The 18935-nt window shown below is 39.3% G+C and overlaps 1 long non-coding RNA gene across 1 annotated transcript; it reads right to left on the reverse strand.

The window, feature by feature from the left end:
• Positions 1–3974: 3974 nt before the first annotated feature.
• On the reverse strand, positions 3975–12277 carry LOC138356166 (uncharacterized). Its single transcript, XR_011224231.1, has 3 exons — positions 12146–12277; positions 9857–9973; positions 3975–4220 (listed from the first exon to the last, which is right to left on the reverse strand). It is a non-coding gene; the product is annotated as an uncharacterized lncRNA (long non-coding RNA).
• Positions 12278–18935: the final 6658 nt, after the last annotated feature.

An 18935-nucleotide genomic window follows, 5' to 3' on the forward strand; every position in this document is an offset into this window, starting at 1 on the left:
GAGATGCTTTTCTATACCAGATGTTTTCCGGTTCAATGTTGCATTAAATACATCTACCTCCTTAATTAAATCTTAATAAAATGCTTCTGCCGAAACTGGCTTATAAGTATCATACCAAGACTTAATATGACCAACAAGACCCTTTAATTCTCCCTTATTAAACTTTAAGCTTTTCCTCTGAAGGCAGGCATGCTTTTTATCTAGTTTAAGCTGTATTTGTAATGCAAAATCTCTTAGCATTTCATCCACAGTAAGACAATTCTCCTCTATGCCCTCAGCATTTATCAAACAAGCATAATCTAATCTCCCTCCCCTCAGATGAGTAGGAGAGGGCTCGCCCAGCAGTTGAACATCTTCATGTTCAACATGTTCATCTTCATGTTCAGATTGTTACCATCCCTATCCCCAGTTTCCTGGAGTGCTGCTATGTTAATATTCTCTCTAAGAGTATAATAGTGTACATCCACCGCTCTAGTTTTTAATCCATTAACGTTCCAAGATAATATTATCAATCTACTTTCATCCATGAACTCCGTAATATTTTTTCTTTCTCCTCACTTGCACAACTACTACTAACATCGAAGGTAATAGTATTCATATCTATTTTCTTTGTTATTTCTGTATACCTTTTTACTTTAACGAAGGTACCCCCAGGTGTAGGGAGGAATGATCTTTTCCAGGTATATTTTGAAAATCAGCATCGTTTTGCCACGTACCGCTTCGGTGGGTAGGCGGTTCCATGAGTAAATAACTCTGTGGGTGAAAAAGTATCTCCTGTAACTGGTAACTGGCTATTCAGACGTAGGACTTCGGGTAGATGTAGTTTACATGGACCTGAACAACGGTCGTAGTCTGCTGTCTGCTCTGTGTCGAGGCTGTAGCGTCTTGGGTCGATTAGAACTGTACACGCCGATTGCTACATTCTTGACTGGAGATTGTACTGTGTGCTATTCGATTGATTGATGAAGATTAAGCCACCCAAGAGGTGACACGGGCATGAATACCCCGTAAGTGGTGGCCCTTTTGAGCCATTACCAATATCAAGAGCTGATACTGGAGATCTGTGGAGGTGCGACTGCACCCTGCGTGACGGGAGATGTCTCCCGTGTGGTGTGTGCTATTCTGATTTATTTATAAAGATTAAGCCACCCAAGAGGTGGCACGGGCATGAATAGCCCGTAATGTGCTATTCTCAAGTCGCTTGCTTATGTACGGTGACGACACCTCACAGTAAGATATAGAAGGGTGGAAAACCGTTACCTGTAAATAGGGATAGGATTAATGCTTGTGTAATTAGTTATGCCATTATGATGATGAGATAATGGAGTATAAGGATTACTCGATCACTACATCACCTTCAACTATTACTAGGGGAACTATTCCATGGTCCAGCGATTTTCTGAAAAGGAGTTTCACTGGCAAGCATAGTGAATTAAGAGCATAAGAATAAAGGTAATTGCAGAAGGCCTATTGGCCCATACGAGGCAGCTCCTATTTATAACCACCCAAGCCCACTCATATACATGTCCAACCCATGCTTGAAACAATCGAGGGACCCCACCTCCACCACGTTACGCGGTAATTGGTTCCACAAATCAACAACCCTGTTGTCAAACCAGTATTTACCCAAGTCTTTCCTAAATCTAAACTTATCCAATTTATACCCATTGTTTTGTGTTCTGTCATGTGTTGATACTTTTAATACCCTACTAATATCCCCTTTGTTATGTCCATTCATCCACTTGTAAACCTCTATCATATCACCCCTAACTCTTCGCTTTTCCAGTGAATGCAATTTAAGCTTTGTTAATCTTTCTTCATATAAAAGATTTCTATTTTGGGGAATTAACTTAGCCACCCTACTCTAGACACGTTCAAGTGAATTTATATTCATTCTATAATATGGCGACCAAAACTGAACTGCATAATGTAAATGGGGCCTAACCAGAGCAAGATATAGCTGAAGAACCACACCAGGTGTCTTGTTACTAACACTTCGATTAATAAATCCCAGTGTCCTATTTGCCTTATTACGAGCATTCATGCATTGATCCTTTTGTTTTAAATTCTTACTAATCATAACTCCCAGATCCCTTTCACAATCCGACTTCGCAATCTCAACACCATCTAGCTCGTATCTTGTAACTATCATCATTACCTAGTCTCAAAACTTTACATTTATCAGCATTAAACTGCATCTGTCAATCTTTTGACCATTTCAAAACCCTATTTAGATCAACTTGAAGTGATAGTGAGTCTTCTTCCGTGTTAATTTCCCTACCTATTTTTGTATCATCTGCAAATTTGCAAATGTTGCTACTCAACATAAGAACACAAGAACACAAGAACAAAGGCAACTGCAGAAGGCCCACCGGCCCATACGAGGCAGCTCCTACCTACAACCACCCAATTAATTTGCCAGTTCCTTTACGACTTGGGACTTAAATCCATTTACACTTTGGGCTTCTGAGTCTTTAAGTTTGTCAATGCTCTTCCTGATTGTGTTGCTTGTAATTGGTATTTCTCTTAATTCATTCTCCTTACCTCCGACAAACATTTGTGTTGGTGATGGGATGTCATTCAAGCTTTCTAGTGAGAACACTGATGTTAGGTATTCATTGAGAGTGTTTGCCGCCCTTTTATGATACAACTTAAAATTGTTAGTCTCATCTTTTATGGGTCCTACGGAGTCAGTTCTTTGTTTGGGTTTTACTTCGTATATACTTGCCCGAAACGCTATTCGTATTAGTGGCTTTAGGTATTGTATTTTAAATTTTAAAATTTTGCGCCGAGGTGCGAGTTCATTGGGAGTACTTAGCTGTATCATTAGCAAGGTAATTAACTATAGTTTGCTGTCCTCCGTCCTTTAACAAATCCATTGACTCCTCCCCTAACCTGCCTATTTTGTGCAATAGTCGGTTTAGGATGATCCTTTCAAGCATCTTCCAAGTGCATTACATGAGACTGATAGGTCTATAATTGCCAGGGTCATTGGGTTTCGGTATTGGGACCATTATTGCATGTTTCCATTGTGTGGGCAGCACTCCACATAGGAATGACTTGTTAAACAGGTGGAGTAGTGGATTGCCAGACACTTCACACAGTGCATTGAGTATGTCGTAGGTGACGCCATCTTCACCAGGTGCTGTACTTTTACCCTTTTCATAGCCCCCTTTACTTCCTTGGCTGTAATTGGTTCCCCATACTCGTCATCACTAGATTGTGCTCTTGTTATCCTAATCCTTCTGTCATTATGTCGGAGGAGCTGTTCCCTGCTTACTTCTGCAGGGAGGGAGGAGGATGATGCTGCATCACTCCACTTGTGAATTAGTTCTTCAGCCTTACCCTGGGGGTCGTTGTGAGCCGCTGCTACCTTAATTTTTGCCCACACTTGTCTTGCAGACGTTTCTCTTCCAATAGAGCTAATGAACTCTAGTCATTGTCTTTCCCTTTGTAACTCATCTGCAATGTATGTACCTTTACCTGACTAAAAAATCTAATCTAAATCTATCTCTAATCTATATGCTTAGATATATGCAAATGAGAGAGTAATAGAGCGAAACCTTTAAAATACTGAACAATTTGGAGGATATTGATTCATACAATTTCTTCAAAAGGTCAGATGTAACACGAACAAGGAGCAAAGGTTTCAAGCTCAACAAGCCACAGTGTAGGAGTGACAACAAATGCTTTTTAACCCATACGATTATGATCATGGCAATAAGGTTTCTAAAACAGTAGGCATTCTTCCAAAGCCAGACACTGTACTATGTTCCTCGCCCTAACCTAGTCACTCAGTATTATTCACTCATTTATCTATGTCTTGTCTATTTATGTCTTAAAGGTTACAAGACGTACATTAGTCAATACAATTGGTGCTTAAAATGTTAAGGATCTCTTGTGAAACACGGGTATTAATAAAAAAATTTATTATGTAAAATAAATAAAAAAGGCCCAAGGGCCATGAAGTAACAAGAATGCAAGGCCGGCAAAAGCTGGCGTAAGTAGAGAAGACGGAAGATTCTTCATATTAAAAGACCCTGCTTCTCCAAGATGGCAGTCACACCCTGCTTGCCCTGGACAATCACCATATGGAGAAGGACTGTTTACTGTGAAGGGAAGTCCACAAATGCAATGCCAGCATGAGTCAGTCTTGAAGGGTAAACGATGATGGCACCCTCACAGTAACACAAAAGCCGAGCAAGCCCAGTGAGGAAGACCTGTTGATGGGAAGGAGGAGAATCATTAGTCACAACAAAATCCACATAGAAACAAAGGAGAGAAAAAAAATAAAGTGGATGTCTTCTTTTTGTATAGACATAATAAATATTGCCATTTGGCTATGTATTTATATGATATATAATAGAATACAGCATAAAACAAAATAAGAGGGGTGATAGGAGAAGAAAAGATTAGTGTTCAGTGAGAATCCACAAGGTCTTCTCTGAATACTCTATTTTCTTCAAGGCTGTGGGTCCCTACAATTGCACCAGAGGTGGTACACACACCTATTATTATTTAAACAGGTGAGTACACACACGTGTTAGCAAACTTAGCCTCCAAACACACACACACACATGGTATCAGCAAACTTAGCCTCCAAACACACACACACACATGGTATCAGCAAGCTTAGCCTCCAAACACACACACACACATGGTATCAGCAAGCTTAGCCTCCAAATACACACATGGTATCAGCAAGCTTAGCCTCTAAACACACACACACACACACACAAACGGTATCAGCAAGCTTAGCCTCAAAACACACACACACACATGGTATCAGCAAGCTTAGCCTCCAAACACACACATGGTATCAGCAAGCTTAGCCTCCAAACACACACACACATACATGGTATCAGCAAGCTTAGCCTCCAAACACAGACACACACGGTATCAGCAAGCTTAGCCTCCAAACACACACACACACATGGTATCAGCAAGCTTAGCCTCCAAACACACACACACACACACACATGGTATCAGCAAGCTTAGCCTCCAAACACACACACACATGGTATCAGCAAGCTTAGCCTCCAAACACACACACACAGAAAATGGGGACATTGAAACAGTTGATAAACTTGATTTCAAGAGAGAGAGGTCACTATGGGGAACTTCAATTTTTTTTTAATAAGTAATTAGGCAGACTTGTTGCTAGACAGGGAAGTAAATTAAATGTATGCCAAATTTTGCAAAATATACAATGAAGGCACACAAACATTCATACCAAAACAGAGATGCAGGGCCAGAAAACAGGATTGGTTCAACAGAAATTGAGAGAGGGCCACAGACCAAAAGACACAAAAATGGAATGAAAGACATTGAAAAACTACAAGCAGATGTCAACAAAGTTTTCGATTGGGCAGCAGAAAATAACATGATGTTTAACAGTGATAAATTTCAGGTATGGCAAAAATGAGGATCTGAAACATAATACAGGGTACAAAACACAATCGAATCTTCCCATAGTAGAAAAACAGCATGTCATGGATTTGGGAATAATGATGTCCGACGATCTAATGTTTAGGGAGCATAACCAAGCAAATATTGCGTCGGCCAGAAAAATGATCGGATGGATTATGAGAACTTTCAAATCCAGGGATCCCATCACAATGGTTGTACTCTTCAAGTCACTTATGTTGTCCCGTCTCGAGTACTGCTCAGTATTCACTTCCCCCTTCAGAGCAGGAGAGATTGCTGAAATAGAGGGAATACAGAGAACATATACGGCACGCATAGACGAGATAAAACACCTAAATTATTGGGATCGTCTCAAAGCTCTCCAAATGTACTCTCTAGAAAGGAGACGAGAGAGATACCAAATAATATACACATGGAAGATACTGGAGGGCCAGGTCCCAAATCTACACAGTAAAATAACAACGTACTGGAGTGAACGATATGGAAAAAAATGCAAGATTGAACCAGTGAAGAGCAGAGGTGCCATAGGTACAATCAGAGAGCACTGTATAAACATCAGAGGTCCGCGGTTGTTCAACGTCCTCCCAGCGATTATAAGAAATATTGCCGGAACAACCGTGGACATCTTCAGGAGAAAACTGGACTGTTTTCTAAGAGAAGTTCCGGATCAGCCGGGCTGTGGTGGGTATGTGGCCCTGCGGGCCGCTCCAAGCAACAGCCTGGTGGACCAAACTCTCACAAGTCGAGCCTGGCCTCGGGCCGGGCTTGGGGAGTAGAAGAGCAGAACCCCATCAAGCAGGTATCAACATAGAAAGAAGCCAAACCCCCAATCATACCAGCGATACAAAGATGCGAGAAACAACTATACAGCAGTAAGGGGAGAGGCAGAAAGAAATTTTTAAAAAGGGATAATGGATAAATGTAAAACAGAACTGGGCCTATTCTACAAATTCATAAACAACAAATTGCAGGTAAAGGATAATATCCAGAGGTTGAAAATAGGAAACAGATTCACAGAAAATGATAATGAAATGTGTGAAACATTAAACCAAAAGTTCCAAAGTGTGTTTATACAAAATGAAATCTTAAGAGAACCAGACACAATAAGAATTTCTGAGAACATCATAGAGCGTATAGAGGTGTCTAGAGATGAAGTGGAAAATATGCTAAAGGAGCTAAGTAAGAACAAAGCAGTTGGTCCAGATGGAGTTTCACCATTGGTTCTGAGAGAATGTGCATCTGAGCTCAGCCTTTCACTTCACCTGATCTTTCAGGCATCCCTGTGTACAGGAGTCATAGCAAACATGTGGAAAAAGGCTAACATAGTTCCAATCTACAAAAGTGGCAACAGGGAAGACCCCACCCCTCTCAGTTATAGACCTGAATCATTGACAAGTGTAACAGTGAAAAGATTGAAAAAAAAATAATAAAAACTAAATGGGTAGAACACCTGGAGAGAAATTATATAATATCACACAGACAGTATTGTTTTCGATCTGGAAGATCCTGTGTATCGAATTTACTCAGTTTCTATGATTGAGCCACAGAGATTTTAAAGGAAAAAGGTAGTTGGGTCGACTGCATCTATCTAGACATAAAAAAGGCTTTCGACAGCGTTCCACATAATAGGTTGTTCTGGAAACTAGAAAATTTTGGATGGGTGACAGGTAAGCTTCTAACATGGATGAAAAATTTTCTGACTGATAGAAAAATGAGGGCAGTAATCAGAGGCAATCGGACTGGAGAAGTGTCACAAGTGGAGTACCACAGTACATGCACCAGAAATGTTCATTGTCTACATAAATGATCTACCAGTAGGAATACAGAATTATATAAACATGTTTGCTGATGATGCTAAGATAATGGGATGGATAAGAAATTTAGATGATTGTCATGCCCTTCAAGAAAACCTGGACAAAATAAATATATGGAGCACCACTTGGCAAATGAAATTTAATGTGAATAAATGCCATGTTATGGAATGTGGAATAGAACATAGATCCCACACAACCTACAAATTATGTGAGAAATCTTTATATAATTCTGATAAAAGAAAGAGGTCTAGGGTTGATTCTAGATAGAAAACTATCACTTGAGGCCCACATAAAGAACGTTGTGTGAGGAGCCTATGCCACGCTTTCTAACTTCAGAATTTCGTTTAAATACATGGATGGCGAAATACTAAAGAAATTGTTCACGAGTTTTGTTCGGCCAAGGCTAGAATATGCAGCGGTTGTGTGGTGGCCATATCTTAAGAAGCACATCAACAAACTGGAAAAGGTGCAAAGACATGCTACTAAGTGGCTCCCAGAACTAAAGGGCAAGAGCTATGTGGAGAGGTCAGAGACATTATATATGCCAAAACTAGAAGACAACAAAAAGAGGTGATAAAATCACTATGTACAAAATAGTAACAGGAATTGATAAAATCGATAGGGAAGATTTCCCGAGACCTGGAACTTCAAGAACAAAAGGTCATAGATTTAAACTAACTAAACAAAGATGCCAAACAAATATAAAAAAATTTCCTTTCGCATACAGAGTGGTACACGGTTGGAACAAGTTAAGTGAGAAGGTGGTGGCGGCCAAGACCGTCAGTAGTTTCAAAGCATTATGTGACAAAGAGTGCTGGGTAGACGGGACACCACGAGCGTAGCTCTAATCCTGTAACTACACTTAGGTAACTACATTTGGTGTCAGCAAGCTTACCGTCGAAACACACACAAACAGCCTGCCTATTATTCAAGGCCTTCTCTGAGTACTCTCTATTTTCTTCTCTGAGGCTATGGGTCCCTAATCTTGCACCAGAGGTGGTACAACTTTTAAGTTTTTAACTACTGCACTGAGCACCTGATTTTGGCAAAGACTTCTTAGTGCAATTGTCAAGGACATAGTTCTGGTATTTTTTTGTTTATAAATATTCAGGTATAGTTAATGTCAAAATGTTTCAAAACTCAACAATTTATATTTCAAAACAAAAAAAGTAATGAAAACATTACAAAACATTAAAATATAGCCTAATTAATTTTTTAATAAAATAGCACAACTCTCAGAATGTCTAAAGGTGCTTTGAGCAATGAAGTAGTTAATTTTATATATCTTGAGGTTATCTTGAGATGATTTCGGGGCTTTTTAGTGTCCCCGCGGCCCGGTCCTCGACCAGGCCTCCACCCCCAGGAAGCAGTGTTACGAACCCGGACCCAGCGTCCGAGCCTGGAGCAGTGACAAACGCGCCATCTGTGGGTCAGCTCCCGAAACCCCCGCCAAACGAACGACGACACCTAGTGAGGACAGCGTGTACTGGCCTCGAGGACCAGTTTCCAGTCTGGTTCAGCGCTCAACACCGCCGCTCCTGACCTCTGGTGAGGTGGTGCTCCGACGACAGCGCCATCTATGGACTGGATACGTCAGGTGTTTGCGCCCGCCACCGTAAGTGAGGAGTATTAGTGTCCCGGTTATTAATGACGTGTCTGCTTACAGAGCCGACCTGGGACCACTGTGTTGAAGGTGGAGTGAGTCTACCCGAGGCAGCCAGTCTCCATACTGTGAAGTTTGCTGCAGCTGTTGTGACGTCGTCCCCCCGGAAGAACACTGTGGTGTGTTAAGCCTGCCAGTGGAGTGGCAGTGGAAGGATTTACCCGGGACCGACGGTTGGAGACGATAATCCACTGGGGTATTGAGGACAGGAGGGTGATTGGTGATATCACACGAGACTCCTGTCTAGGGCGTACCCCTTTTATCGTTCGTGGAGTGGCCGTACCAGCCTTGGTGGCTCAGTACCTGCCAGCAGACCTGCTGGACGTGTGGTTGACGGCCTCCACGACGGTGCCCTCAGTGGACCTGTGTTGTGGCTGACCTGTGGCCAGGGTAGACTCGGCGTTCTCAGAGGACACGTCTTGAGGCCACGAAGAAAGCACCGCGGACTCAGCACCTAGCTTCGAGGATCCATAGTCTCCAGCAGAAGACTACAGTGTTGATCCCCTTTGTAAAGTGTTAATACCCCTCCCCCTTGTGTACGTTTTACTTTTATATATTTAAATGGTGATGGTGGACATTATATAATATTAAGTTCTTAACTTTCTTTCCCTACTCCCTTTTAAGTTACTTGCGTCACGGATCTCATCCCTTGATAGCCACTACTGGCTTGGGAACGGATACCTATATCTTCCTCTAACAACATCAGAGCAAGAACCCCGTTGCGTCCCGAGAGGGCCGTAACAAGCAGCTCGTGACAGCTGACTAACTCCCAGGTACCTATTTACTGCTAGGTAACAGGGGCATTCAGGGTGAAAGAAACTTTGCCCATTTGTTTCTGCCTCGTGCGGGAATCGAACCCGCGCCACAGAATTACGAGTCCTGCGCGCTATCCACCAGGCTACGAGGCTCCCTCCCTTATATATATAATATTATATATATAATATATATTTACCTGTGACTACTGCTTAACAAAAATTTGATCTCTGTGAAAATTGGTCTCGTCATTGCTAGGAGATATTTTAAGACCATGATTTGCTGTGGATGGCACTGTAGTCTTCAAGTCATCAATCTAAAAATAGAGGTAATCTTTTAAAATGTAAATTTTGTATAAAAAAAATGCAAAAATAAATTGCAAGAATAATATGAAGTTATTATACAATTTTTTTTAATTATTTAAATATTTGTGAGACATTATTAAGAAATGTATGAAGTACAGATTCTCTAAGACCTGATATGTATCTGCTTATGTTCCACCACATTACATTCAGGGCTGAAGAGAAAACACAGCCAGTAAGGTAATGATCACTTAGGATGGACTGGGATGCTACATGTAGGTGGGGGCTAAGCTGCGTGAGGCTAGGATGCCCAGCCTGCCTTGTCTAGGCTGGGCTGGGCTAGGCAACACTAGGAAGGAGTCAACAAATCTCTGGAGTGCCTTACTTTTCCTGATATCCTTAAAAAAGCAAGAATGATGCCATTTTATAAAGGAGGCGAGACATCAGACATAAACAATTAAAGAAAAATATCAAATCTACTTATACTTTCAAAAATATTTGATTTTTTTTTTTTACAAACATCTCTTCCTACTTTGTAAAATTCAACATGAATACAAACACACACACACATCCCTAGGATGCAGCCCATAGCAGCTGTCTAACTCCCAGGTACTTATTTACTGTTAGGTGAACCAGATATAGAGAATAACCACAAAATGCTATCTTTATAAGAACTATCTTGTAAAGCCACTAGTACACGCAGCATTTCATTTCACTAGTACACGCAGCATGGAGGAATGATTTTTTTTAATTTAATTTATATAAAAAATTATTCCTTCTGAAGATGTATTAATATATGAAAGTACTTAAGGAAATTCCTGTTTCAATTCTTCCTCCGTGGTCTGACACTGTCACATTTTTCATCAAGTGTTAATTTTTGTGATTTACACACACGTGGCATGTTTACACACATTATTTATATTATATATATATATATATATATATATATATATATATATATATATGTATATATGTATATATGTATATATGTATATATGTATATATGTATATATATATATATATATATATATATATATATATATATATATATATATATATATATATATATATATATATATATATATATATATATATATATATATATATATATATGCAATTGACGATCACAAAACACTGATCATTTTATGCGGAAAATCCACAGAGAAATTTGAAATGAGGTGAACGTTCGTTTCGGCTTTGTTAAAGCCTATGTCAACACCAGACTGACCTAACGCAACTGATCTAACTGATCCCGTGGTCAGTCTGGTGTTGACAAAGGCTTTAACAAAGCCGAAACGTTCACCTCATTTCATATTTCTCTGTGGATTTTCCGCATTATATATATATATATATATATATATATATATATATATATATATATATATATATATATATATATATATATATATATATATATATATATATATATATATATATATTTATCTATATATATATGGAACCCTCAACCCTATAAGTGGAGGGTTCCTACATACTCAACCAGAGGTGGTACCCTCTATATATTAATAAAAAGGCAAGGCTATGCTAAATCTTGGCAGGGATTGGCTTGGCTAAGCTGGTCAGGGCTTGGCTAGGGTAGGAAGGACTGGTCATGTTTAAAAGCAAGGCAGGGTTAGGCTAGGCAAGACTAGGTAAGGGTATACTGGGATAGGCTTGGCTACGGTAGGCTAGGAAGAGGTAAACTAGGATAAGCAAGGCTGTGCAAGCACTATGCACAGCTAGAATGAACTATGCTAAGATGGTTTAAGCTGGGCTAGGTTAGGATAAGCTGAGTCATGCAGGGCCCCGATTGACCAGTGGAGTCTAATAGTCTAACCTTCTAGCTAGTTTGCTGACCTAAGAGTGTAAATGCCTAGCCCCTAACCTGAGATATATACAAGAGTTGTTACATTCTTGTACAGCCACTAGTACGAGTAGCGTTTCGGGCAGGTCCCTGGAATACTATCCCCGCCGCGAAGAATCGTTTTTTCATCCAAGTACACATTTTACTGTTGCGTTAAACAGAGGCTACAGTTTAGGATTTGCGCCCAGTAGATCCTCCCCGGCCAGGATAGGAACCCATGACATAGCGCTCGCGGAACGCCAGGCGAGTGTCCTACCACTACACCACCTGCTGCAATATTATTATAAAAGAAATATTACTTATTATAATCGTAAATACTAAATACCTGTTGTGTTGATTTAGGGGCGACGACGATCGTGGGATCGGATGCGAGCCACAGGTGGCCTACACCATGCTTTCTAAGGCGTCCATCTCATAACAAAAACAAATCCGTGCATTCATACACAAACAGAGATCCCGTGGTTATGCGAATACTTGCAATTCTTTTACTTAAAATAATAACAATTAGATTAATAATAATTAACATAATTTTTACTCAAGATTCACAAACATCATTAATACTATTTGATTTTTTTTTATAAGACATCTAAAAACAGATATGCAGACTTTGTGTGATATTTATTTCAACATTATATATTAATAGAATGTTGTAACTATTATTTTTAAATATTAGGTAGTTTCCAGCTACGTATATCGCATATAAACGTTGCAAAAAGATTTTAGACTGAATTAACACATTACACATTTATGGAGTAATTAACAACAAAACAATCTTTATTTTCATTGCAGAACATATATCAGAGCATACTAGTGACTCATACATTTAAAATAGTGTGATTTTTAAACAATTCGGTTGTAAACCCGCAGAACGGCCTACCCGCCAAAGACGTAACATAAGAATTGGTATATAATTCATTATTTTAAATTACATATATAATCATTAATAATATTCGGCAGCTATCGAGGTTCTCCATAGGTAAATTCCTGTACTCTAACAAGATGCTACTTGCTGTTTAGCTGTTTAAATTCTTGGAAAATTGTAATGACCAGCGACATAAAATATAACAATGAAATAATAGCAGGTAACTGTAGGTGAACGAAAAATTAAATTCCAAATTGATTAGATGTTTTTCTAATTATAAAGATCGACCTGAAGGAATTTTATGAATTATGGACTAATTAAACAAAAAAATAGGTAATTTTACTTGAAGAACAGATACCAGAGAATAGTTAGTGAGTACATTTATATTGTATAATGGGAGAAAGCCCCTGGTAGCCGCGAATTAAAATAACCACCTACATTAATTGATAACTAGGAAATAGTATCTGGAAACTTTATCTGAACGAAAACACAATACCAATTTGTTTAGATGTTTTTCTTAATATAAAGATCAACAGTAAGGAATCTTATTCATTATGGACAAATTAACAAAAAAAAAAACGATAATTTTCAATGAGGACCATATATTAGAGCATACTTAGTCACTTATATATTAAAAGTATTGTGTATTTTGTACCATTGGGGTTGTAAACAAACAGAACGGCCTACCCGAAAAGTCGTAACATAAAATGTTGCATATGTTTGCTAATTTATTATTTGATAAATGATTATTATTAATTTACGACAACTATAGAGGTTTCCCATGAGTTAAATTACTGTAGTCTGACTAAATGCTACTACAAAACATATATAAATCCTGGGAAAGTCACAATGACCAGCGACATTAAAGCATAGAGGGTTAAATAGTAACAGGCAACTGTCGGCGAACGAAAAATTCATTTCCAAATTTATTAGATGTTTTCCTAAATATAAAGATCGATAGGCTGAAATTTTCTGGATTATGGCCTAATTAAGGCAAAAATATATATATTTTTACTTGAAGAACAAATATCAGAGCATAGTCAGTGAGTTATAGAATAATAAGAGTGTGGTATTTCATTGTATAACAAGAGATAGTCCATGGAAGCGAAAATAGACGTAGTTTTACACAAAATAACGTCCAAAAACAGCCGTAGAGTCAAACGGCAAATGTTGACGTTCTTTTTAAGAGGACAGGTTGCTGGAATACCTCTCAAAAATAAGGGGAGGGGGAGTGTTATGATGCAACCCGCTCTCGCACAAGACAGCACATATATGACTTAGTGCTTATAGTCAATATTTCGCTTATGAATTAGTACATATGTGGTATTTTCCCAGTTATATTTTTTTCAAGGCCCAAACTCTTCCTCACGTACCAATTTACGTCTCACAGTACCCGTCCATCGCCGTAGACAGTAGAATAGTCGTGTTTGGTTCAATTATGATGAAAATTGAAGTTTTCAGGTCCCTCATGGGTTGTGAAATTGACCTACTATTGTCCATGCTCTTAGAATATTACAGATCAGCTCCGTGCTACTGAAGGCTCGTAGTTTTGTTTTGAGAAATATTAGTTGTTCTTAGTCAATTATAATAAGCACTGTAATTTATTACATCAAATAAAAGGGCTTCGCCAATCAACCTTATATACATTAGTTTATGCTATAAAAATCTTTAGGATTGTATGGTTGGTACGTCCACAGAAAACGATATTACATTGGAATAGCTATGGAGTAAACTACTACAAACAGGATGGTATAGTGTCTACTACCTACTGTACCCCACCTTGAGGGGCTTCCGGGGCTTAGCGTCCCCGCGGCCCGGTCGTCGACCAGGCCTCCTGAATAGGATAGGTATAGGGTCCACTACCACCTGTTAAGTGGGTACTAGTCCATACTAGTTAAGTCCATACTATTTGAAGGATGGGTCTGGGCCCAACAACTGCCCATAGAAAGGGAATGGAGACCACTATCATCCACAGGATGGGTATGGGGTCCACTACCGCCTATTGGATGGGTACAGGGTCGACTACTGCCCACTGGATGGGTATATGTTCCACTTCAGGCCAAAGGATATGTTTGGCGTCCGCTATACCGACCACAGGATGGGTATGGGGTCCTCAATCACCCACAGGATGAAAATTGTGTCTCCTATCGCACGCAGGATGGGTATGGCCTCCATTGCCGCCCACAGCATGAGAATAAGGTTCAGTATCGTCCACGGAATGGGTATATACTTAACTACCGCCGACAGGATGAGTATATCGTCTACTACAGTCCACAGGATGGGTATGGGGTTAACTACCACCCATAGGACGTGTAAAGAGTCCACTACCGCCATCAGGGTGGGTATTGGGTCCATTACCGCCCACAGGATGGGTATGGCGCCCACTGCAACCCACATGATAAGTATGGTATCAACTACCGCCCAAAGGATGGGTATGGCCTCCACTGCCGTACACAGGATGGGTATAGGGTCCAGTACCGCCTACGGGATGGGCATAGGTCCAATACCACCCACAATATGCTTATGGGGTCACGTACCGCCCACAAGATAGGTATGGGGTCCACTACCGCCGACAGGATGGCTTTGGGACCACTATCATCCACAGAATGGGTATATGCGCCACTACTGCCCACAAAAAGAATATGGGGTCCACTACCGCTCACATGATGGGTATTGGTTCGACAACCACTCACAGGATGGGTATGGGGGGGCCACTACCAGCCAAAGGATGGGTATGTGGTCACTTTCACCCACCAGATGGGCATGGGGGTCCACTACTGCCCACAGGATTGGTATGGGTTGCACTACCGCCCACAGGATCGGTATGGGGTCCACTACTGCCTACAGGGTGGGCATGGGGTCACTACCACCCACAGGATGGGTATGGCGTTCAATACCGCCCACAGGATGGACATGGGGTCGACTATCACCAACATGATGAGTATATTGGGTCCACTACTGCCCACAAGATGGGTATGGGATTTATAATTATAATAAGCATTATTAGTTTATTAAATTTATTATTACTTATTAAGATTAATATTACTACTAATTCTTATAATTAATTACCTAATTTCATCTTCATAGTTTCCTATTCTGTGCTTTAAAATTGCTCTGTGTCTAGTGTTACCCCAATCTCCCAATCTTTATGTACTTAATCCAATGAACTTTACCATTGTGATCATTGCTGTCTTATATGTGCTAGCAATATACTGTATTGTGCCAATTAATCTTTGTAAATTAAATCTGCTTCCTCATACCCTTAATCACTAGACCTACTAGAATCACTGATAGTACTGCCCGACTCTAGATCACATCTGGACCAACATAACCTCTCCGCTTACTTCAGGTATAATCACCGATAGCACTACAGACCATTACCGCACATTTCTCCTAACTAACATTAACAAACCACCTCTAGAGGCAAGGGAGTTAAGCTTTAGGCTGCACAATGAAACTGCTATAGACAATTTTATAACTGCTGCTGATAATGTCAACTGGGAGTCCGAGTTAGGTAACATAGGGGACATCAACCTAGCAGTGCAATCTTTTCTTCAAAAAACTATCAGACTTTATAACACCCACTGTCCTATGCTTACAAAGCAAGTCACAACCAAAAGGCTTCACAATCCTTGACTTACAAAGGGAATACTTAAATCCATTGATAAAAAACATGACCATGAGAAGAAGTATAGGTTAGGAACCATCTCCAAAGAATTCTCAAAGAATTACTCGTTATTGCTATCTAAAATAATTAGACGAGCCAAAACTAAATACTACGAAGATAAATTTACCCAAATAAAGATCAACATTAAAAAAACTTGGAGCACAATTTCACAAATATTTGGATCAAAGAAGATTTTAAATAACAACCCAACACTCCTGTCCAATAACGATGATCAGCTTTCAGCCTCTGATTCTGCTATTGAGTTCAATAGGTTCTTCTCTTCCATTGGGTCATCCCTTGCAAATGATATTCCATCTTCCAGTACTGACGTTAAGGACTATCTTACAGGTAACTATCCACAGTCTCTGTACCTAAAGCCTATTAATTACACTGACGTCAATGAGATAATCCTTTCCCTTAAAACCAAGTCTAGTGCCCTTGAGGAGATACCAACTTTAATTTACAAAAAAGCCTCCAGGTCTTTAGTCCCTGCTATTGCACTGCTCTTCAACAAGTCTCTTGAACTCCAAACCTTTCCAGATATTCTAAAAAAAACGAGAGTTACCCCTGTCCACAAATATCGTGATCTCACAGATGTTAACAACTACAGACCTATATCAATCCTGCCTAACTTGTCAAAAAAAAAACAAAATCTAAAAAAAAAACTAATCTACAAGCAGCTTTACTCTTATCTAGCCAAACACAATATACTTAGCTCTTGTCAATATGGCTTCAGACCCAAAAAAAGCACTAACGATGCCCATATTAGTATGATTAACTTGATCCATGCAGCTCTTGAAAAAAAATGAGTTCCCTGTTGGGTTATTTGTGGGCCTGCATAAAGCTTTTGACACTGTCAACCACCAAAACCTTCTTCTTAAACTACATAATTATGGAATCAGAGGACACTCCCCTGCAATACCTCAAATCTTACCGTACTGACAGGCTCCAGTATGTTTCTGTGAATAATTTTATTTCTCCCACTCTACCCATCAACATTGGTGTTCCTCAGGGCAGCATACTTGGCCCTCTCCTCTTTCTCATCTACATCAATGACCTTCCAAATGCCTCCCAAAACCTCAAACCAATTCTATTTGCTGACGACACAACCTTCATTTACTCCAGTCCTGACCCCCTTGATCTAAATGCCACAGTAAATACTGAGCTAAATAAAGTCCATCTTTGGCTAACTGCCAACAAACTAACCCTTAACATTGACAAAACTTTCTATATTCTGTTTGGCAATAAATCCTCTAATCAAATAAATCTCAAAATAAACAATACCCAGATTTGTAACAAATTAGATGGCAAATTCCTTGGCGTTCTCATTGATCACATGCTGAATTTCCAGGGACACATTCTAAATATATCAAAAAAAGTTTCAAAAACTGTTGGCATTCTTTCTAAAATCAGATATTATGTACCCCGCCCTGCCCTGGTGACTCTCTATTACTCCCTCATCTATCCATATCTCAACTATGGTATTTGTGCTTGGGGTTCTACTACCCAAAATCATTTACGTCCTCTAATTACTCAACACAAAGCTGCCATTAGGACAATATCCAACTCTGGCCCCAAACATCACTCGGTACCCCTACTCAAATCTCTGAATATGTTAGATATTAAGTCACTGCACATTCTCTCATGTGTATTATACATATATAAAACGCTGAACTGTAATGCCAATCCTGACCTCAAAAGCTTCATTGAAGGTTGTAACAGAACCCATGAGCACCACACCAGGAATAAATACAGTTTTGATATTCCAAAGGTATGACATAATCAAACTAGAAATGCTCTACAGATCAAGGGACCCAGAATGTGGAATGACCTTCCCAACCATGTTAAAGACTGTACCTCTCTCAACCAGTTTAAGATAAAAACGAAGCACTACCTAATAAATTCCCTGTAACCTGCCTTACCCCTCTATTGTCAACCCAAGTCTGTTAAAAAAAAAACGCTGTTTGTCGACCTAATTGTATTTGTGCTGCTTTTTCAGCCATGTTCCCCCCTTTTTTATCTTTATTTTTATTTATTCTCAACACATTTTATTCTTTATACCCAATTAGTATTAAGCTTTAGTCATTAATGTTTTTCATGCCCGAAATGCTTTGCGTAATAGTGGCTTTAGGCATTGTATGTACTAGCTCTATCTATAAATCGATCAATCTTTGTAAAATCTCTTGTATGTATGTACCTTACCTAAATAAAGATTTATTTATTTATTTATTACCTTTCACGCTGTCAGTGCAATCCATCTGAGCTACCTATGTGCTTTAATATACATTCAAATCTCTCTCATCTCATTTTTTTATTCTTGCAATGTACCTGTTATCAATTTATAAATTTTGCTAGTATTTACCTACTTAAAATTTTCTTTTAGATTAAGGACCTGCCCGAAACGTGCACGTACTAGTGGCTTTACAAAAATGTAATCACTATGCTTTGTATCCTCACAATCCCAATGTACCTTCTTGTATATAAATAAATAAATAAATAAATAAATAGTTATTACATATAATAATGGTGCTTCCCAAATCAACATTATATACAACAGTGTATGCTTTGAAAATCTTTGGAAAAAAA

This window comes from Procambarus clarkii, chromosome 70 (assembly GCF_040958095.1).
Source record: "Procambarus clarkii isolate CNS0578487 chromosome 70, FALCON_Pclarkii_2.0, whole genome shotgun sequence".
Taxonomy (NCBI): Eukaryota; Metazoa; Arthropoda; class Malacostraca; order Decapoda; family Cambaridae; genus Procambarus; species Procambarus clarkii.